Source organism: Notamacropus eugenii, chromosome 5, assembly GCF_028372415.1.
Source record: "Notamacropus eugenii isolate mMacEug1 chromosome 5, mMacEug1.pri_v2, whole genome shotgun sequence".
NCBI lineage: Eukaryota > Metazoa > Chordata > Mammalia > Diprotodontia > Macropodidae > Notamacropus > Notamacropus eugenii.
Genome location: NC_092876.1, coordinates 123,902,238 through 123,925,976, shown reverse-complemented (window position 1 = coordinate 123,925,976; position 23,739 = coordinate 123,902,238). Strand labels below are relative to the sequence as shown.

Genomic DNA, 23,739 nt, shown 5'->3' with positions numbered 1-23,739 from the left:
CAACATCTTTTCTAGTTCTGTCTCTACGCATCTGTGAGGATAAGACCTGAACCTAGGTCCCTCCTCACTCTCAGTCCAGCAGCCTTCCATACCACCAGGATACCTCAAGTGGCTTTATATATTTCATAGGTATTGAATTGAAATACAATAATGATAGCTCAAGTTTAATGCTTACAGAGCACTTTCTTTACTGCAACTCAGCTAAGTTAGGTAGTATGAGTGTTATTATCCCCAGGGAAACTGAGGTTCAGAGAAGCTATGAGAGTTCTCCAAAGTTATATAGCTAGTAATGTCAGAGTCTGCTTTCAAAACTAATGCCTCTCATTTCTAATATCAGTACTCTTTCCATTAAAACAAGCTGGAATGACCATTTAGACCAAGGGTTCTTAAATTTTGTGTGCATCATGGGACCCTTTTGGCAGTCTGGTGAAACCTAATGACCCCTTTTCAGAATGATGTTTTTAAATGTATAAAATAAATGCACAGAATTAGGAAAGGAACCAGTTATATTGAAAGTTACCAAAATATAAAATATAAATACATTTAAAAATCCCAGTCTAAGAAGCCTGATCTATGCTAAAGGAAGACAAATTGTTGACATACAGATATATGGCAAGCATCCATGCGAATAAGACAGAACAGATGAAGAGTTTATTCTATACATATACTGAACCAAGGCCAAGAGAATCCATATGGATTGGTGGAGCATTATTATCTGGAACTTCCATTTTGAAACCACACAGAAGAAGTCCAAACTGGGATCAGAAATATTCAGTGATTTGTTGATGGTTTGCACATCAAGAAACTGTCTGAAGTGGGACTTGAACCCAGGTCTCTGTCCACCCCAAGTCCAACACACTTTCCTGTACATTGGGCTGCCTCCTCTTAGGAGCATCTCTGCATGTTAGAGTGGGAGGGGACTTTACAGATCATCTAATCTTTTATCTTTATTGGATAGATCTGATCATTGAGAAGGGAAGGGACTTGTAATTTTGGACAAGTCATTTCACCTTTCATTCTCAGGTCTAAGGTAGTGAGTTACAAAGACAATTATCTGTTACTGGGAGACAAAGTTCCTCACTGGGAGCATCCCACACTGATGAAATCACAGGTCCAGTTAAAAAAGGATACATAAGTATATACATACATATATGTACATATATAAATAGAATATATATGCACATATATGTGTATATATTTATACATACAGAGAGAGAGAAAGAAACAAGGAAAGGAAGAAAGAAATGGAAAGAAAGAAAGAAGGAAAGAAAGAAAGAAAGAAAGAGAAAGAAAGAAGAAAGACTTTCCTCTCCATAGAAAAATACATATATGCTTTTCTATGTGCCTGGAGATCATATCACAGAATATTTTATTACTAATGTGTTTGGTTGAGATCATCCACGTTCTTCATAAGAGGTTGTATTTTCTATCATACTTTAGCGTTTACAAAGCACTTTTCTCACAACTGGGCTGTACATTTTTCAAGTGTGATTGTCCGCATTTTTATAGCTTTGGAAACCTACTCTTAGAAAGGCAAAGAGACTTGCCCAAGGTCATACAACTAACGAATGTCAGGCACAATTTGAACCAACATTTCCTGACTCCAAATACAGCATATTTCCCCTAATTTAATGCTGCCTGCCATATCCAGTTAATTAATCAGCAGAGCTGTTAAGTAGCTAACCAACGGAATTGTTCAGAGTGGTACAAGGTCTTCTTTACAGATCTGTATCCACAACTAATTTCCGTTCCAAGTCTCCAACAGCATCAGCAGCCCAAGCAATCTGCATGCAAGACAACAATTCCTAATTACTTATGGTCAATCACTGTACTGAAGATTAAAGGCCTGACTCAGTACTTGACACAATCTATCTCTTAAGTCAAATAAGGCTTTCCAGGAGTTAAATGGCAAGTCTTCACCATTACAAGCATTACAAACACCTTCCAATACCTGCAAATGTTTGATGGATCATTTCTTCTACTCCAGACAAGAAAAGCTTGATCAAGACCCTGAAGGACAAGGACTCCCAAAGTGGGATGGCTTGCCTCAGGATCCAGTGGGCTTCCCCTCACAGAATCCCAGCATCTGGGAACTGTCACCTGTTCTAACCTACAGGGCTTCTGTCAATGAAGTTTATGTTACTGTTCTGTTCAGAATACCAGCATGATTTCTAAAAGGAAATTTTATTGGAGATTTGTGTAGTAGGATGAAAACTCTTCTTCCCTTTTGAGTCAAGCAGAATAAATTAAAGAATCTCAGAGTTGAAAGGAATGTGAGTGGCCATCTAATCCAATTTGTAAATGAGAGAGAATTCCCTCTACAACATACCTGTCAAGAGTTCATTTGGAATTTGCTTCAAGATTTCAATTTAATTCAATTTACTAAGTAGTTATTAGCTGCCTGCTGTTTCAGGCATGGTCTGAGAGTGAAGGATGAAAAGACAAACCATCCCTACCCACAAGGAGATTACTAGTAAGCATATCTCTAAATGCCATTCTTCCACATTAACTTCCAGTATAATGAAATTCAATAAGCATTTACGAGTGTGTGGGGAGGGGTGTAGAGGAGAACATTACTTCCCAACGCAGCCCAATTTTTTATATAACTCCAATTATTGGTAAGGTATTTTTTTCCCCCCACCTCATACATTGAACCTAAATCTGACTTCTGTTCTTACTATTAATCTTAATTTGTCATGTCCCCCTTTGAGATCACATTCCTTTCTATCTCTAATATCCTCATTTTCTTTAACTTATCTTTATATTCCATCCAGCCATCCAATCATTTACCTAGGCCATTTTATCATCTGCCTATGGCTACTGACTAGCACCCTCTCATAGCAGGCCTAGAAGGCTGCCCCTGGACTTCCCAAGTTGATGCCTCTAGTCCCTGGGAACTACTCTTTGGAGCTCCCATACTCAAGCCCAGACCACTTGAGTGGTGATTGAATGTGTGCAAGCCGGCTCATAATAAGCATGCTGTAATCTATTATATTTACAGTTAGTTATTATATTTATAGCTAGATCAAGATGCCTTCATATTTCATCTAGCTCCCCATATGAGCCATCTTACCATCTGCCTGACATAGTACTTGGACCCTCTCGCCCCTTCTACTGACTTCTTGCTCTTACTTCAGTGATTAAATCAGTAGTACCATGACTATGGAATGGGTATGTCAATGGACTAATATCTGTATCAACTATATCAATATCTATATCAACTCATCATCTCTGTTACTCATTCCCCAGTTTCAAAACTTCCTTTCCCACTGCTTATATAATAGACATATATATATATGTAAAGCAGTGTGTATGTATACACACATATATACAGTACACACATTTATGTATATGCGTATGTATATGTGCTGTACACACATATGTGTGTATTATACATATATAGTCTATTATCTTTTCCTATTAGAATCTGAGCTCCTTGGGTACAAGGATCTCTCTTTTGATGTTTATACAGTGCTTGGCACAAAGAAAGCACTTAACAATGCTTATTTTCCTTCCTTCCTGTCTTCTTTCTTTCCTTCCTTTCTTGCATCCATCCTTCCTTCTTTTCTTTCTTCCATCCTTCATTATCTCAAGGCCTGTCACCATCTTGGTAACTGTCTTCTTGAAACACTCCAAGCTTACCATCGTCCCTACTAAAATGAAGCCCCCAGAAGTGAGCAGAATGCTTCAGAAGTGGTCTGAAAGGGCAGAGTGGAGAGGGGCTGTCGCCTTTCTCACCCCCTCATAACAATTCTCAATGCAGTATAAGATGGCATTAGCTCTTTTGGTTTCCAGGTCACACTGTTGAGGACTATCTAGTTTGCAGTCCACTAAAATTCCTAATTGAAGTTCAAATAAGCTGGTATTTGTTCATATCTCCCATAATTTTTTAATTGGAAAGTTGTTTTTTTAATGAGAGTAATGGATCTTACCAAGGTTCTAGCCTGCCCAAATCTTTTTGGATTCTGAATCGCTTGTCCAGTGAATTTGCTATTCTCTCTAGCTATGTGTTTTTATCCACAAATCTGATGATGAAAGTGCCACATATTCCTTTCTCCAGTCACCGATAAGCATTCTAAAGAGCGCTAGGACAAATAGAGATCCCCAGACTACTCCATTAGTAACCTCTTTCCAAGTTGACATTGAGCCATCCATGACTACCTTTGGGGTCTTGCTATCCAAACAGTTCCAGTTCCTTCTCAGTGTGCTGTATCTAGGCCACATCTCTGAATCTTGTCCACCAAGATAACAGGAGAGACTTTTCCAAATACTTTGTTGAAATCTAGGTATACTACAGTTACAACATTTTCCTGATCTACTGGTCTAATAACTCACATGAAATCTTGTCATAAATGGAAAAGAAAAATTGCAAGAGAAAGAGATCAGATACCTTCTGCAACTACAGCAAGAGGAAGAATTCTTAATTGGACAAAGGAAAGGAGATCATACAAGAGAAAACAGACAATTTTGACTACACAAAATTTAAAAGATTTTTCCAGGAAAACTCACTGAAGACAGACTCAGAAGAGAAATATTAGAGTAAGAAAAATATTTATATCAAATATAAAAGTTTGATGTGCAAAACTTTTGGGAATTGACACACCTATATACATGAGCAGAAGACATGAATAGCCTTCAAAAAACCATAAACTATAAATGACCACATAAAAATACAAGTCCAAATCATCATAATAAGAAGCATGTAAATTAAAACAACTCTGAGGTTTTATCTCATACCTTAGCAAAGATGACAAAAACAGTCTACAGGAGAGGGATTATGGGAAAGCTTCTGGGTTTCAATTGATAAGCACACAAGAGCAGTGATTACATGGACCACATACCTTGACTCAGAGATCATATTACCAGGTACATACCAGAAAGCAGTTAAAGACAGAAAAAGTACCAGTGTCTTCTGTCTTTACAAAAAGTCAATTAAAAACTCTAATGGAGTTATCTCAAAGAACAATGAGTTTACTAGAGAGTAAATACACATTTATGAAGCATCTATTGTGAGCCAAACATTGTGCAAAGTGCTGCAGATACAAAGAAAGTAAAAAAATTGTCCCCGTTCCCATGAATTTCATAATCTAAGGGAGGAGACAACATGCAAACAACCACGTGGAAACAGGCTAATATGGTATGAATTGGAAGTAATCAACAAAAGGAAGGCAGTAGCATTAAGGGGAACCGAGAAGGTGGTATTTTAGCTGATACTTGAAGTAACCAGGAAAACCAGCAGGCAGAGATGAAGGGGAAGGATTCTAAACAAGAGGACAGTCAATGAAAATTTCTGGAGTCAAGAGATGGACTATATTTTTTGAGGAATGCCAACGAGGCCAGTGTCATTGGATCAAAGAGCATGTGGGGGAGAATTATAAGGTGCAAGAAGACTGGCATGGATGGGAGGGGATGATTTTTGAGGAGTTTTTAATATCAGAAATTTTATGTTTGATCTTGGAGGTGACAAGAAAGCACTGGAGTTTATTGATTGAAGGGAGTGGTTATATGGCCTGATCTGTGCTTTAGCAAGATCATTCTGATAGCTGAGAGGAAGATGAACTGGAACGAGCAGAGACTTGAGATAGGGACACCAACTGGCAAGCTATCATAATGATCCAGACAGGAGGTGACGAAGGCTTGCCTCAGGATGATGACAGTATAGGAGAAGAAAAGGGGACTATATGCAAGAGATATCACACTGGTAAAAGCAAAGACTAGATGACCACTTCTCTCATTGTTTAAGTTGGGGTTGGAATAAATGATCCTTTGAGATCCCTCAAATGCTATGATTCCATGATTTCAAAATTCCAAAATGACTCAAGGTAATTTTGGATCAACATCTAACTTTTTTGAGCATTGTCTGAACACAACTCATAGAGGATATCCCATTCCCATTTCATCAACCTTTGTCTGATAGTAGAAAGATTGTCTTTTGTATTGGGTGGTAAATAAGTTAAATAGAATGTAATCTCCTTGAAGAGAGAGGCTATTTAATTTTTTTATTATATCCTCTATTAACACAGTGTCTTGTACATAGTAGGGGGTTAATGACTTTGAATTGGCTTGAAGGCCTGGCAGTAGCTGCATTGGTTTAACTCAGGCACTTATATATGAGACATAGTCAACAACAAACATTTATCTGGTGCCCTCTATATACGCCACCATTTGGAGGAGTTTAGAGGTGGAGAGAGAGCTGCCTTGCCTCTACCTTAAGAGACTCACTTAAGGGATTCGGGCTTATTTCAAACCTTTTTACACTTGAAAACTTGCCAAGTCTTATTGGAATGCACTGGTCCATCTGTCCAAACATATGTCTATTCACATCATCAACCCTAACTGCCCTCTACCCTGATACAGACACAAATTTCAGCCTCATATGTAGAGCCATACATACACATACATATCATCATCATCGTCATCATCTCCATAGCTGACATTTATACTGTGCTTTCTACATGCTAGGTACTATGTTAAGTACTTTTTTTTTTTTTTTAACAAATATCTCATTTGACCCTGACAACAACTCTGGGAGGTAGGTACTATTATTAATCCCATTTTGCAGATGAGGAAACCAAGGCTTAAGAGACTTGTCTAGGATAACAGAGATGGGAAGTATCTGAGGTCTTCCGGATTCATCAGGTCTGGGGCTTTATCCATTGTACCACTTAGTTACCTCATATATAAAGTCACATTGACAGAAATCCAGATAAATGCAGAGATTAGTCTCAGAATGTTTTACCTAAATTGGAAGAGAATCAAAAGTTCAGTTTCACTGAACACAGATTAACTCAGAGTACTGAATGTGTGTGTGTGTGTGTGTATGTTCATGTGCATGCACATCTAAATTTACAAAGAACAGGCATGAATCTATAATATAATTAAAACTCTATTAAATAAAATTAAATATTTTCTAGATGATTTAGAACAAATGAATAAATGAAAAAGTGTTTATTAAATGCTCATTTTGTGCAAAGTCACATGCTAAACAACAATTCCAAGGTGAGACAGTGGGTTTTCAGGGAGCTCACATTCTAATAGGGGAAGACAACCCATACAGGAAATTTTAGCTGAAAATCATGTGGAAAAGCCCAGTGGTCCTTAGAGTATAGCCCCAAGGCAGAGGGCAATGCATTTTCTTTTCCATGGAGGGAAACCACATCTCTTAAACCATTTAATGGCACCAAGGACTTGGATGGTGAGAGTTTGTCTTCTGTCTTCAGTAGCTGTGGCTGCTGAGGAGGCAAGGGCTTCATTACTAGCAGAGACCATTGCCAGGCTGTATATCCTTAAGAGCTGCTTCTCTTGATGATTTCTTGGATGCAGATTGTATGGAGGGACTTTGATGCTTTCCTGGGGCTCTGGGACTTTGCCTGTAGATGGCAGTCGGTGATGGTAGTAGCAGGGATGGTGGGCCCCTTCTCCATGGGGTTGATGTCTAGATGATGACTGTGGGGGAGAGACTAGAAGCAGGATTGGTGGTCTTTGAGCCATTGCTCTTCCCAGAGTATTGGGGCAGAGGGTGCTAGGCTATCCCTGTTAGAGTCTCAGGGAAGGAGGGAGATGAGATAGCTTTAGTGGTTCAATCTACCTGGTACATGCTGCCTCTTATCTCTCCCTGCCTTGCTTCTGCAGGTAGGCTGACTTTTCTGTTCCATTGGGGTCAGCTGGGTATCATTAGTGTTGGAGGCAGTGGGGATGCTCTCCTTCACTCAAAACAAAGTCAAGTGCAAGTCATGCCATCATTTCTCTGATGGCATGGTCTTCTTTGGCAAACAAAGGATGAATACGAGTCGGGATGGTGGTTGCTCTCCTCAATGATGGCTATGGGAGCTGGGTCAGATGCAAAGTCAGTGGACTGGGGAATGATGCTGGGGTTTACTCTTTTGGGCTTATGACCAAAGGGGGCACTTGGTAATGGTGATAAAGAGGCATAGGGAGCCCCTTCTCCATAGGAGGTGCTCCCCTAGGACCTGCCACCTTTCCCTTAGAACTTTTCATACAACTTGGTTTGTCCTTTTCTGATGACCTCAGGGAATATTATTTTTTATTTTAGATATGTACGCATATATATTCTTTTTCTAGACTACATCTCTTTGAGAGAAAAGTTGGCATCATGTGAACCTTGTGTCTTCCCTAGTCTTTAGTACAGTATTCTGAATACAGTAGGTGCTTAATAATGTTTGTTAAATTAGAAGGTGTTTTTGTACTTGGCAGGACCTGAGAATGATCATTATGGACATTAATTCTAACTATCCAGAAATAAAGATGTAGAAGATGTGGACAATTGAGTTGAATTTGCAACAATGCTTCAATATTCTACCTTAACTTGGGGTTCATGGACCCACAAGGCACCTGTGCATAGATTTCAGGGCGTCCATGAACTTGGATGGGAAAAAATAACATCTTTATTTTCACTAGCCTCCAGATGAAATTTAGCTTATCCTTCTATTATTTTCAAATATTATTCTCATAAAGGGTCCATAGGCTTCCCTAGACTGCCAAATGTTAAGTACTCATGGACTAGAAGATGTTTTTTCATATTAATCTCTAAATATAATTTTCTTTTGTTTATTCTCTTACTCACAGTCCTGACCACCTAGGATAATAAACCTAAAGCCTTAAAGGAATTTAGAGATCATCTAATGTAACAGTAATACTAGCTAACATTTAAATAGAACTTTGAAATTTGCAAAGTACTTATCTCATTGATCCTTCCAGCAGCCCCATGAATTAGGTACTATTGTTATCCTCACTTTGCAGATGGGGAAACTGAGGCTGACATAAGTCAAGAGACTTGCTCAGGGTTACAAAGCTAGTAAATAATTGGAGCAGGAATCAAAAACCAGGTCTTCTCAACTCTGAGTCCAGGATACACGCAAATACGAAGACAGAGAGATGTGCAGATCTCTCTTCCTCCACATTTATGTATATGTAGACATATATTCATGTATGTGAGCATGTGACTATAATCTGAAGGGCTTTGCAAGTCTGAAGGGGAAAGGGAACAGATTTAGACTATGTATTCTCTGAAGGTAGAATTAGGACCAATGGGGAGAGATCACCGGGAGATAGAGTTTGGCCCAACACACCAACGAATTTCTTAATGATGAAAATAATGTAACATCAGAAGGGTTATCTCAGGAGGTAAAGAGCTTCCTGTTACTGGTGATGTAGAAACAGAGGCTGGACAACTAATCATCAGAGATGCTAGAGGAGAGATCCTTACACTGACGAGAGGGTTGGAGTAAACGGACTCCAAGGTCCCTACCAGCTCAGAAATGTAAAGAGTTTATGGAATTTGGCAACTCCAAGATAAATGATGGGTGTAGCAGACTGCAGTTTATTTCCAAGAATGACTTGTGTGGGAGTAGGAGCATCAAATGGATTGGACAGAAGTGAGGATAAATGAAGACAAAGTTGTCACTGGGTACCGAGCTACCCTCATGTATATATGAGTTCAGTTGTCCAGCTCTGAATTAACCGCATTCTGGCTTTGTGAAAGACTGACAATTGTGTTTGCTAACTACTTGTTATCGATCATTGAAATACTGGAGAATCAGAGAGGGGCCGTAAGACTGCAGAATGGCAACTCTTGTCCCAATTATGTAAAAAAGGAAGTGGCTAAAGTCTTCAAACTATTAGCCAGTGAATCTGATATTGATTTCTGGTCCTTGCCAAGCAATTTTCCTCCCTGTTATGCTACTTTGTTTGTTTTCTTTTGAAACCAATGACTTGCCTTCTTTCATTCCTCTACTCTTATGCCATCATCTCCCCTCCTCCATTTAGAAAGCAAGAAAACCACAATTCCTGAACTGGCTATATTCAAACAAGTATGAAAGGCTTGGCACATGAATATTTAGAAGGTAAAGTATGGCTTCATTAATCAACCAATCAAAAAGCATTTCTTAAGTAACTACTGTGTGATAGAGACTATGTTGGGCTCTATGGGTAAAGAGCATGTCACACCAGATTCTTCCTACCATTTTTTCATAGGGAGTAACTGGTTCACTTGACTTCTGCTTTGTCCCAGGGCAGAACTAGATGCATAGGTGGTCACAGAGAGATCTGTATTCCATGTTTTTTTAAAAAAAAGCTTTCCTAAGAAACAGAGCTATTGCAAAGTGAAATGGGCTACTTTGGGAGATAATAAGTTCCTGGATGACTTTTAAAATTTTAATTAGTTAATTTTTACATGTAATTACAATCCATCACTCCTACTGCCCTCTCTGACAATTGAATAACCAAAAACCTTCCTAAAATAAAACTCTCTCTGTCTCTCCATCTCTCTCTCTCTCTCTCTCTCTCTCTCTCTCTCTCTCTCTCTCTCTTTCTCTCTCTCTCTCTCTCTCTCTCCACATACACACACATATATATACACATATACTTATACATACATACATATAAATATGTGTATATATAGACATATATTTCATCAAAAACAAATTCCCACATTAGCCAAGTCTGAAAACGTGTCTCTCTGCACTTTAGGTTCATTACTTTTTTGGTAAGGAGAAAGTGATATGTTTCATCTTCAGGTTCTGGACTCACAATTTATCATGAAGGCTATCAGTCTTAAGCTCTTTTAAAGTTATATTTCTCTAAAATGTTATCCCAGAGGTCTTTCATCGAAGACTGGATGGTCATTTTTCTGGGGACATTTTGGAGATTTCTGTTCAGGGATAGGTTACAATAGATGCCTTCTGAGATCCCTTTCTCTCCACACACTGTGATTCAGGATATAGCTGAAGTAGTTATTTAAAGATAATGAGAAGTACAGTCTGAACACCACATTGTCCCCAAGATATCAAAAGAACCAGAGAAAGGTCTCTAACACTTCGCGCAGATCCTCTAAGAAAGATTTGCCAAAAGATATGGATAAGAATCTCACTGGATGAGAAGGCATAGAGAGCTTGCAATGTATGAATTAAGAGAGACTTTACATCAGTGAAATCATGACTTTCTAACAGTATCCAAGAACAGATCTTGCTATACAGTAGGGAAAAACAGCATACATCCTATTCTTCCTGGGAAGTATTTTACCAATCAAACAAACAGAAAAAAGGAGAAAAAGTTTAAGAAAATGTATTAAAAATTTTAAACCACAACATAAATTTAAATCACAAATACTATCTGAAGTTTAATAAAAATCAACTCACTTTTTTTTCCTAAATCTTCAGGAAAAGGTCTAAGAATAGTCCATCAAATAATCCTTGAAGTTTGCAATTTTAATTTGGACATATGCTAATTTCAGTCTACCTGTTGAAAGAGACAAGAGAAGTCAGTTATACTGGGTGTGAATTTTGCTTCAAACAAGCCCCTAGAATGTTGAAAGTCGGCTTGGCAACTGGTCACCTGTCCCAAAGCGGCAAGCGGATGAGAATCTGTATTCAGTACATGGGAAGCATTGCCATTATATGGGTCTTGTAGTAGGAGAAACATTTCCTGGGGCCCTGACCTATGAGTTAGCTTTTCTTTAGAAGGTACTGGAAATCATCCAGACTTAATAGGCCTAATCAACTAAGATGAAAACTGTTAATTCAACTATCTGGTCAACCAAAGGCTTAAAAGAATCTGACACATGGGGCTTCATTAGATTTGGTCTCTATCCTGCTGCAATGCATGTCATCATATTCTGTTCACCATCTTTTCTATATGGAAATGAAGAGGCCCCACGTCTAACCCAAATAGTGCTGTTTTCTTGATGTATATCATTTCCATGAAAGGCTGACTTAAGTCTTTTTTATTCCAATATTGAATTTAAACTATCTGACTAGTCTGAATTAGGTCAGTCCTGGCTTACAGTGGGGTAATAGAGTGATTTATGTAAAACATCTATTTAAAATCCATAATTTACATGTATCATATTACATCATATCATACACCATACCATATCTCAATATCCCATTACATTATATTTCATATACATAGGCTCAAATACAATGAAACAATCTCCTGGAGTGAGGAGGAACTGCTAGCTGTGTCAGTGGAGGATCTGATCACTGTGCTGAACCCATGGATCTTAGAAACAATGAAGTACATACACACACACACACACACACACACACACACATGCATACACATACATCCATTTGCTGAAGTCCCCTGCTGGAGCTGACCCTAGGTTCTATGAGTCTCTGCCAGCAGAATTTAAGCTCTGGTAGCTCCTACCAAGCTGGAAAGACTTTAAGTAAGAATCTGGCAACGGACTATGTGCCTACTGTCACAGGGCCAGCCTAGTTAAGTGCTGAGAGGCTCATTGTCAGAAGGCTGGACATCAGGAGATAATTTTTTTTTGGCCAAAGAAACTCATGATGACAATCCACTAAGCTGTGAAAGGTTCCAGTTCTGTGCCCAGGAAGGGAATATCCACGGGAATGACATCACAAATCTTCTGAGGTACTGAAATGAATCTATAAATATAGACACACAGTGTGTCCCAAAAGTCTTCATGTAGTTTTAAGCTTTAATGGCTTAATGTGTATGTGCACATGTACACGGAGACATGTGATATATGTTCATATATGTGTATACACACATACACATATATGTGTCTATACACACGCACACATTGATCCAAGTCTCAGATTGTTGTAGTATAAGGATCTCCCAGTAAGAAAACTTGCTCCAGAGATGCAGCAATCAGATTTTTCTGTAACTTAAATTCTTAGAGTTGCTTGGAATCAGGAAAATGAGTCTTCCTGAGTTCAAGTCTAGCCTCAGACACTGACTAGCTGTGCAATCCTGAGTAAATCACTTAATGTTGTTTGCCTCAGTTTCTCATCGGTAAAATGAGCTGGAGAAGAAAATTCCAGTGTCTCTAATAAGAAAATCCTAAATGGGGTCATCAAGAGTAGAACACATCTGAAATGGCTGAAAAGCAACAAAATGGAAATGCTAACAGCACCTGCCTCCCAAGGTTGTTGTGAAGATCAAATAAAAAAATCTTTAGAAAAAGCTTAGCATAGTGCATGTGCTATTTTCTCTAGGAAACCTGACTGGATTCTCTTTGGCTAGTAATGATGAAAGTTCAAGTGTCTATTTTGTTGTTGTCAAGGGTTAAGTGGCTTGCCCAGGGTCACACAAGTGTCTGAGGTCAAATTTGAACTCTCAAAGATGAGCCTTCCTGACTCTAAGACCAGTGTCTTATTTACTGTGTCACCTAGCTGACCTATTCAAATTTCTACAGGGGTACAATTTACCAAATGATTCTGTCTCTTCTGCCCCTCTCAGTCCTCCCAATTAGGTGGGCCATGTGAGTGTGACTATTATTACCATTTTATCCATGAGAAAATAGAGGCTCAGAAGAATTTGAAATGACTTGCCATGACTAAGTGACAGAGGTTAAGACTAGAACCTAAAGCTCTGGTCTCCAATTCAGTGGCTTTTCCCACACATTCTGTGGGAATTTCCCCCACTTTCTCTTCCTAGATCTGCCAGAGAACTTTATCTATATCTCTTTTATGCTCTTATGTCTAGCAATATGACCTTGGACATATTACTTTCCATCTCTGTGCCCCAGTTTCCTCATATGTAAAATGAATGGGCAAAATTAAACTGATTTCTAAGTTTTCTTCCATTTCTATGGACCTCTTTGTAGAGTTGGAAATCTTATCTTAAAGTTATCTGCATACAGAATTTGTGATCTAAGGATGGGCCCAGTCATGCCTGGTGATTTCTGCAGTTAAGGGAGAAAATGGGGAAAGGGGTGAGAAGGTTCCCAAAACACAAGCTCTTTGCTGTCTGATAGATTATTGTCCAGTTTCCTTAAGCTCTGGAATTACACACACACACACACACACACACACACACACACACACACACACACACACACACACTTTTCAGCTAACTAAATCTGAAGCTTCTAAATAGGCAGTATCTAGTTTCGAGACTCTCGGAAAGATGGAAGCTTTCTGTGAACTCTGCTTTTCTCTGTTGCAGCCTTCCTTATATTTTGACCCAGATATTTCTGGGAAAGAAGAGCGACAGGAAGTAGTGAGTTTTGTCAAATGCTGGTAAGGAGGCACAAATGACCAGATAATAGCCGAGACCCTCTATTTGAGAAGAAATTCTTTCCAAAGGTTCTCTAGAACCACTTTTCTAAGACTCTGCAATCATGTCAATTTTAAAAAAATCCTTTGTTAAGTGACTGCTCGGACCAATGACCAATGCTCTTGTCTTGATTTTATCAGCTTATCATGTTATATTTTGTATTATGGTTATTTGAATTCAGGGCTTTACATGAATCAATCTGCATTGAAAGGTGTCAAAAACAACAAAGTTGCTGACTTCAAGGTGGTTACAGTCTAATAACGCTTTCCATCCAGAGGTGGTTGTTGAATCTGTCATCCTGTCCAAATTCATCTCTTACTGTTCTCTCTAATGCATCTTACACTAGTCAAATTAGACTACCTGATATCCCTCAGTTTCCTACCACTGCGCTTTTGTTTACACTGTTCTCTATTCCTGAAACACCTTCCCCATGTCTATTTCTTGACTTCTATCAATTTTCTATCAGTACCAACTCTTTATTTAGTTTCCCTTGATCCCAGGAAGAAGGGAACTTTTCTTCCTCTGATTTTATTTGGGATTTCATTCCTGTTTTATAAGCTTATCATATTGCATTTTGTATTATGGTTATTTGAATTCATGTTTTGAAATGAATCAATCTTCCACATAGCTGTCAAAGTAATTTTCCTTAAGTACAGGTTTGACCATGTCACTCCTCTGTTCAATAAATTTCAGGGGCTCCTTATTTCTTCCAAGATCAAATATACCCTCCTCTACTTAGTATTTAAAGTCTTTAGCAACCTACCTTTCCAGGCCATCATACATTATTTCCCTTCATCCCCTCTACTGTGTAGCTAACCTCATCTCCTTACTCATCCTCACACATGGCAGACTCTAATTCTTGTCTCCCTGCCTTTGCATTAACCATTTTCCATGCCTACAATGCACTCCCTCTTCACCCTGGCCTCTTAGAATTCCTAGTTTCCTCCCAAGCTCAGTTCAAACCTAATTCCCATATGAAGCCTTCCACGATTCTCACAGCTACCTGTTCCTTGCCTCTCCATCACTTCATATTTATTCCATGTATGTTAATTTATGTACATGGAGATTACCTCCAGAGAATATAAGCCCGTTAAGGACTAGGACCTTTTAAATTTAACTTCTGTCTCTAGTGACTAGTCTGGTATACATGAGGTGCTTGATAAATGCTTGTTAACTGATTAGCCTTCCTATTATACTGCAAGTTCTGTGAGGGAAGAGCCCAATTTTATCTTACTCATTTTTGTATCAGTCCAGGACCCTGTTTATAGGGGACAATAAATGTTTGAAGAAATGAAATTAATTGGATGGATGCTTCACCACTTGAAAAATTTCAATAACAGTATCTTACATGTATATGTATATATACATGTATATGTATATAGCAAGTTCATGTATCTATATCAATGTATGTATGTATGTATGTATTTCAATCTTTCATTATATCAGAAGCACTGTGGGACTTAGCATCAGAGGAGACCTGGGTTTGAACTGTGACCCCTACACTTCCTAAGAAAGTAATTTCTGCTCTCGAAGCCTCAGTTTCTTTGATTAAAAATCACATTGGAGTAAAAGAAAATGAATGATACTCACACTGCCTCCTCTCTGGGCCACTGAGGGAAATGCTTTGTGAACCCTAAAGCGCTGTAGAAACGAGCATTCTTAAAAGTAGCAGCAGCAGTCATGGTAAGACAGTGAGGCAAGTAAGTCATAGGAAGTAAGTCATAAGTAAGCCTCACAGGGTGGGCTTGAAAGGCCCTTTATACAACTTAGAGAATTAGAGAAATGCGAGTTTTTGTCATAGGTTTTCCTGGTTCCCAAGAGCTTGAGGAACATTCTCATAAGCTAATCCTTATTAAACCCTGCGAGGTGGCCAGAGCACAGAGATGAGAACATTATAGCTGAGAAAAGACAAGTGATTTACCCCTGCCCTAAAGTTTCCTGTCCTGGCTCCATAGTGGCAGAGTTAGAACCGGGGTCTCCTGATTAACACCAAAAAAAGCTCCGGTGAAAGTCTCCTTATTAGGGTAGGTTCTGTATTGGCAGCACCTGAAAGTAGAGGGAGGAACCCAGAGGAGAAGTTCTGTCTCCAACTCCCATCTAGCTTTTTCTGGAAAATCATGACATGAATATTCAGAACTAGAGAGGAAGCAGGAAAAAGACTGAGAAGCTACTGAGCCTAGAGGAGCCAGGTCATTCAACATGCCCAGCCAACTCTTAAGAAGGGAATGGAGTGTGTGTGTGTGTGTGTGTGTGTGTGTGCAAAGCTGAGGGAAGGGGGAAGGGAATGTGCTCTAGGTGAAAACCAAACTGCTTTGGCTTCCCAACTGAGCATTGTGGGCTGGGTGGGGGAAGAAATCACCTTGCTTGCTCCTTGGCCTTCACACATGTGTCACTCTGATGGCTCTGAGATTTTCTGTGATCTCTGGGTCTTTAGGGTCACTGCCTTAATTGCTGCTAAATCCTATCCATCTAGGCTAATGTAGCAATAACACCTAATGGCACTCACAAAGCCAACCACACTCCTTGGCTCAAGGATCCCATTCCTGAGACTAAGTCCAAAAGACATGATTTTTTTTAAAAGGACCTACCTGTAAAGATATTCATAGCTATTTTGTAATGGAGAAAAACTCATAAATCCAATGAGTGGGGAAAGGTTGAATAAAGCAAGGCTTATCAATCTAATGAGACAATTTTGTTATTGTTAAGTCATTTTTCAATTGTGTGCAACTCTTTATGATTCCATTTCGAATTTTTTTTTTTGGCAAAGATGCTGGAGTAGTTTGCCATTTCCTTCTCCAGTCCATTTTACAGATGAAGAAACTGAGGCAAACAGGGTTAAGGAATTTTCCCAGGGTGACACAGCTAGGAAGTGTCTGAGGTTATATTTGAACTCCATTCCAGGGCTGACACTCTATCCACTGTACCACCTCCCTGCCCCATGGGAGGGTATGCCGATAGAAAAAAAAATGACAAGAAGAATACAAAGAGATACAGAAAAACATACATGAAGGGATGTGAGAGTCAGTCAAATAAGGGCAGCAGACACGTTGACTTCCAACATAGTTACACTTTTCTTTTTAGATTCTACAAATATTTATGAAGCCTCTGTTGTGCTCCAGGTACTGTGCTAGCCAGGCATCCAAAAGATAAAACCAAACCCTGCTTGCTCTCAAGGAGTGTACATTCCACTGGGGAATGGGGGTGCAAGGAGAGGGTGGTTTGTATGAAGTGCAAATATTACAGAAATGACTGTGTTCCAAAGGAATTGGAGGAAGGACATGGAGTAACAAATGTGGGACCCAGCAGAGAAAGTGGCATCCCAGGTACAGGGATCACTGATGTCTCTACCAATGCATCGAAACAGGAGACTAAGTTTGGGGAGAAACTGTTTGACATCATCATCCTTTATAGCTCCTTTTGAAGTGCTTACTCTATCCCACCTCTGGACTTTTATTCATACTGTTCCCTACTCTTGAAATAGGTTCCCCATTTCCATAACAGGAACTGTGTCACAGGTCAAGAGACTCTTACTGCTGCCATGTTTAAAGCAACAAGAAGATGAAAGGCAATGAGCCCATGTGACTAGGAGATTCTAGAAGGGAATGTAGAATAAATGTATTGATATTGTTTTGTTTGGCTAAAACACACACATACATATATATACATATGTTTTATATATACACACATATTTGTTGGCTAAAATATATACACATACATGTATATGTACACAGAAATATATACCTATATAAAAATATGTACATTTATAATACACATATACATATATAAATATATACACATACACATTCACACACATGTATGTATGTAGTTTTCAGATCTGAGAGCTCATTGGTTGGTCAATAAGCACGCCTCAATAATTAAGCATTTACTATTTGCCAGGAATTTTGCTGAGAGTACTAGCAAAGGCAAAAATCCCTGCCACTGCCCATGAAGAGCTCCTTTGTAGTAGGGGAGACAGTATGTAAACAACTATGTGGCATACAAGATATGAGCAAAGTGGATGAAAAGTAATCTCAGAAGGAAGGTGTTACTAGTAGGGAAAGAAGCAGGGAACTGGAAAAGGTGGGACTTGAGCTGTGGCTTGAAGGAAGCCAAAGAGACAGGAGTGGGGAGAGAAAGCAATCCAAGCGTCGGGGACAATCAATGTGAAGACGTGAAGATGAGGCAATGGATCATAATGTTGTGATATGTGAAGAATCACAAAATAGGCTGGTGTTGATCAAAGTCCGAACCCCTTATTTTACATAGGAGGAAACTGAGGCACAGAAAAGTTAAATGACTTAAGGGAACACAGCAAGTGTCTGAGGCAGAATTTGAATCCAGGCCTTTCTGACTTCTAAGTCCATTGCCCTATCGACTAAATTTTCATTTCTTGTCCTTTTTTCCCTCCTTTATTCTTATCTTGGGCTTTTAGATGAGACTCTTTGCATTCTGAGAAATAAGCATAGAGACCATGTAAATCTCTCCTGGCTGCAATTTACAGTGCTTGGGGCTTCAGTACAGTATAATTAGCAAATATCTGATGATGATTTATTTTTGGCTTAAAAGCTTGAACAATACACAACCGTTTGGTACAATGGAAAACAGGAAGATTGGTGCCAGCCATACCCTGCTGGTGCATTTTCTTTATGCTGCTTTAACAACAACGTATACCCATTCCCGCTCTGCTGTACTAGGAAAGTCTCTCAGAGAGTACCATGACACATGGAACCGTTGCCTGCACTCAAAGTACAGTGAAAACGCTTAGGCCAAGTGGTAAGCATCATTCCTACTCCTACGATCAAGGAATAGTAGGTGATATTATTTGCACAGGAGATCCAAACTGTCACGAACAGAAATGTGAAAGAATGCCAACCTCTAACCCACCTTCCCCTCTCCTAGCTTTAAAACAACTACTTTTTGGTGATTCCTGAAGTTTCTTCCTCCATGAATAAAATAAAATATGTTCCCTAGCATTTGGGCTAGTGATCTCACCCCATTGAGCCTCAGGCACCCATTTGTGTAGCATAAGTTGTTTATTCTTCATTCTCAAAGAGGACCATGATATCATGTAGGTGATGCCACAACATGTAAGTGAATTGGATTTAAGTGAAGGAGGGCTGTGCAAAGTCACCAGGAGGTAGGTATTGCCTCTCTAAGATCCTATTCAGCTCCAGCAGCTTATGTATGTATACTTAAATGGAGAAGCAGCTTGGAATAATAGATGGCTGTCTGGCCTTGGGATCACAAGGCCTAGGTTCAGATTCTGCCTCTGACCCATATTGATTGTGTGACTATGGGCAAGCACATCTCAATGCTAACAGGAAACTTTTTAAGATAATAAATTATTGACAAGTTCTCAATCTGCATCAGCGGGAGAAATTTCCACACTGAGATCACCCCTCCCAAAATAATGAAATGGTTCGATTGGATCAAAAGAAAATTTTAACATTCTATGTTCTGAGGTCCTTCCCAGCTATTATATGTTTTGTTCTCTAATAGTCTAAGCTCGAAGGTCCCTTCCAGCTCTGACTTTCTATTGTTCTGTGGTTCTTGGCAAAGACAAATTCACTGTTATCCAAGCCAGGATGAGTAGGAGTCTATGAGCAGGCAGTGTCAAAATAGGATATCAAGAATGGGGGTGTGCGTGGGTATTTAAATACCACCCTAAAATGCATTTCAGCAAACCTCCTTCTGAATGGGTTCAAATCAAACTACAGGCTGGGATTTTCTTTGTCTAGGAAATTCCATTTATCTTAATTTTACCAGGACTTTAATACCTGGCTTTTAAGAAGCTCTTCACAGCATAAGTATTCATTGAACAGGGTCATGATAATGTGCCATCCTACCTCAACTACATCCATACAAAACAAGCAGCAATGGGTCATATGATGGGACTGAGGAGGCAGCTTTAGATTGCTGATAGTACAGGACCTTCTCAATTCAAAATCTGCCTGTTGCTTAAAAAGGAATGGCACTTTCCAAGACTGTCAGATTTGGGTTATTAACCTATAAGAGCTCTCATTTTACCTTCAAGCCTAGGTAAAGGTGAGGTGGGAATTAGGAATAGGGAATACAAATACTAGCAAGAAGGAATTTTTTTCCCCTAACATGTACCCTGATTAAAATAGAAATACTCAGGAAGCAAGTGGAAACAGGTATGTAAGTAAGACAATGTCTAAGAAGCAAAATTTCCGTGTGTGTGTTTGTGTGTGTTTGTGTGTGTGTGTGTGTGTGTGTAGGGGATTTCTACCTGGCTTTTCTTTCTCTCTCCCTTCTTGTCGCTCTGTCTCTGTCTCTCTGTGTCTCTGTCCGTATGTCTCTGCCAGGCCAGTAATCAATCCCCATTTTGATTTCGTGCCTATTTTTCACATTTGTGTTTATGAAGTAAAGTTCATAGGCTTCATGGCTACATGTTAAGTAAGCCCCACATGCTCCTGCTAAAAGACCCTTATTTGGAATTTAGTGCTAGCCTTTTGCAGGAATGCACATTTCTGTACATTTAAGCTTACAGAAGTTCATGTGGTAGAAGGTAACTTGGTATAGAGGCTGGAGATGTGCACCTGGCCAAATCCTGCAGGAAAACCTGAATACTGCCTCAAGCTTGTGACCCTGCTCAAGTCATTTCTTTCAGCCTCAGTTTCCTTATCTTTAAAATGGGGATAATAACAGCATCTAAATCACGGCATCGTTATGAGGATTAAAAGAGCAAAGTGTGTTACAAACCTTAAAATGCTAAACAAAGATTAGCTTTTATTACCAAGAAATCCTAATTAGGAGTTGAAAAACTTTCAGTCTCAGGTCTGCCATTTAAAAACTGGGACCTATGAAAAACTCATTTCCCTTCCCTGGGCCTCTGTTTCCAGATTTTTAAAATGAGGGGATTACACCAGGGGATCTTTAAGGTTCCTTAAGTTTTCAAATTCTAAGATTCTAGTTTGGGAGCTAAACAAGCTTTCCTGAATTTAAAAAACAGAAAGAATAAAGGCTGTTGCTGAAGCCAACTTGGTGTTTCTAGTTCATTCTCAGTTTCTGGAGCCAACACTTTCAGCCTCCTTAGTTTTGTGGTGTGGGCCAAAAGGAGAGGATTTTTTTTTTTCTTGAAATAAATGGTTAGTCATTAAGATGTAAAATGGAGCTGTCACAGCCCATAGAACAGCAGACAGGTTAATATGGGTTTTTAAGAATGCTATTTCCTCATATTAACCCTGGAGCAACAAAAAAATAGCAAGATAGACTCTGGAGGGTACAGGAAATTGCCATTTATTTTTCTTTAAATAATATTTGATGTTTGTTTTCAAGTGGCCTCCTTGCAGAGCCTTGCCCCTTTTTCCCTCTCCCCTTTTATCCTTCCCTTCATTTTTCCCTCCTTTCCTCTCTCCCTCCCTCCCTCCCTTCCTTCCTTCCTTCCTTCCTTCCTTCCTTCCTTCCTTCCTTCCTTCCTTCCTTCCTTCCTTCCTTCCTTCCTCCCTCCCTCCCTCCCTCCCTCCCTCCCTTCCTTCCTTCCTTCCTTCCTTCCTTCCTTCCTTCCTTCCTTCCTTCCTTCCTTCCTTCCTTCCTTCCTTCTTTCCCTCTCTTGTCCTCAAAGAATCATGGAATCTTTAGACTTTAAGAGACTTCAAGGATTATCTGCTTCCACTTACAGACTAAGGAGGGTGCCCTCTACAATGCCCACAGTAAGTTATCATCTTAGCCTTGATTGGAACATTCTCCTAGGCTGCTCATTCCATGGCCTAATAGCTCTACTGGGAAATTCTTCCTACTCAAATTTTCCCCCCAGAGGTGGGGGGTGTGTATGTGTGTGTGTGTGTGTGTGTGTGTGTGTGTGTGTGTGTGTGTGTGTTTCCTCCATTTTATGTTTGTGCAGTCTATTGTTTACTGTTTTAACCCATTAAGATCTTTTGGGGGACTTGATTCAGTCACAATATTAACTCAGATTTCTCTAGTACATTCAAGTTTACAATGCACTTTTCCACATGGGAAAAAGTGGGTCACAGTGGGGTGAAGTGACTTGCCCAGGTTTACAAAGCTAGTATGTGTCAGAAAGTGGGATTTGAATCCAGAACTTTTCTCACTATGCCACACTCATCTGATATATTTGCTATCCCTACCAAATTTGTGTCAACTACAAATGAGAATCCAGAGATCTGGGTTCAAATTCTATCTCTGATACTTAAAAGCTGTAGGACCATGGACATGTCATTTCACTTCTGTGAGACTCAATTTCCTCATCGATAACGTGGAACTAATAACTGCATTATATAAAAATAACTATAACTAATAACTAGTATTCATCTCACAGAGGTCTATGACTGTAAAACACTTTATGAACTTGAAAATGTCATGTACAACACAGCACAATGCCTGGTGTGTGTTAGGTACTTAAAAATGCTCGTTCCCTTTCCCTTCTTCAGTTGCTATCATTCAGCTCGAACTTTATCCAAGTCAGTAACAGAAATACTAAACGGTACAGGGCTAAGCTACAACATTGAAACGCTCACTAGAGGCCTCCCTTCAGGTTGACAGGTGCTGGAGAACAGGGACCAAGTCTCATCTCCTATTTGTATCTCTCCCATAGTGCTCTGTAGACTAGTAGGCTTAAGATGGTTTCTGTTTGCTGTTGTTTGGGTCTGGTCAGCCAACCAATCCTGAGCCCAATTAACTCTACTATCATTGTTCCACATCTTCCCATCTTGTCCACAAGGACATCATGAGAGATTTCCACAAACGGTGAACTGGAAAGGGCCTGGTATATTGGTTTTCCATATCCGATGGATCCAAGTTGATGCACCAATTTCCTTGCTTTATTGAAGCCTTTGCAAAGTCTTTGGGGGAGTCTACATCACCAGATTTCATTTCACAAGACTTTCCTTTACCTTCTGCCTCTAGTTTACCTTGCCAAACCTATTTCAGACAATTTCCTTTTATACTTTCTCTGTTCTAGCCAAATTGGCCTCTTTGTTCTCCATAAATGATATTCCATTTATTTTCTCCTTGTTTTGGGACAGGCTGGCCAATTCTTTGGATGCATTCCCTCTTTAGCTCCAAATCTCTTGGAATCTCTACTTTCATTCAAGGTTCAAATCTCATTCTACCTTCTATGGGAATCAATCAGTCACTGAATGAACAAGCATTTATTAAATGCCTATGGTATTTCAGGTAATGTACTAGGTCCTGGAGTGGAAAAGATCAAATTAAAATAGTCTTTCCCCTCAAGGAACTTACTGTCTATTGGGAGGGACAACATATATACATTACCCTATCTATATATCTATGTGCTTTTTCCAACTTCCCCTAAATGTAAATGTTCTCTCCCTCTATCTCAAGTGATCATGTATATTCTTATCTGTTTATGTGTAAAATGTAAGCCTCTTGGGGGCAGGAGCTATTTCTGTTTTGTCTTTTTTTCCTTAATCCTTAGGGGAGTACCTGAAACACTGCAGTCACTGAATAAATGCTTGTATAATTGGACTGGATTAAATACAGAATACGTCTCTGGACTCATTTAAAAACTTCAGTTTTGAGTTTAACATCTATGAGTCTGGGAGTAAACATAAAACCATTTCCATTTTTAGTGGTAATAAAAGAAATATTAATTTTCACGACAAAACTAATATCAAATTATATAAAGTTGCTTTTAAAATTTATACGCACATATGTACATGCATATATATGTATATATATATAAAAACA

The 23,739-nt window shown here is 39.2% G+C and overlaps 1 protein-coding gene across 6 annotated transcripts in view; it reads right to left on the bottom strand.

Annotated features, from left to right (window-relative positions):
- TENM4 (teneurin transmembrane protein 4) overlaps positions 1 to 23,739 on the bottom strand; it is a 1,206,236-nt gene that overhangs the window by 734,745 nt on the left and 447,752 nt on the right. For 2 of the 6 annotated variants that reach the window (XM_072610721.1, XM_072610722.1), the window contains exon 4: positions 11,157 to 11,256. The exons of the other annotated variants lie outside the window; for them this stretch is intronic. The gene's annotated coding sequence lies outside the window, so the exon portion shown is untranslated. The remainder of the gene's footprint in view (positions 1 to 11,156; positions 11,257 to 23,739) is intronic. 6 annotated transcript variants of the gene reach the window in all.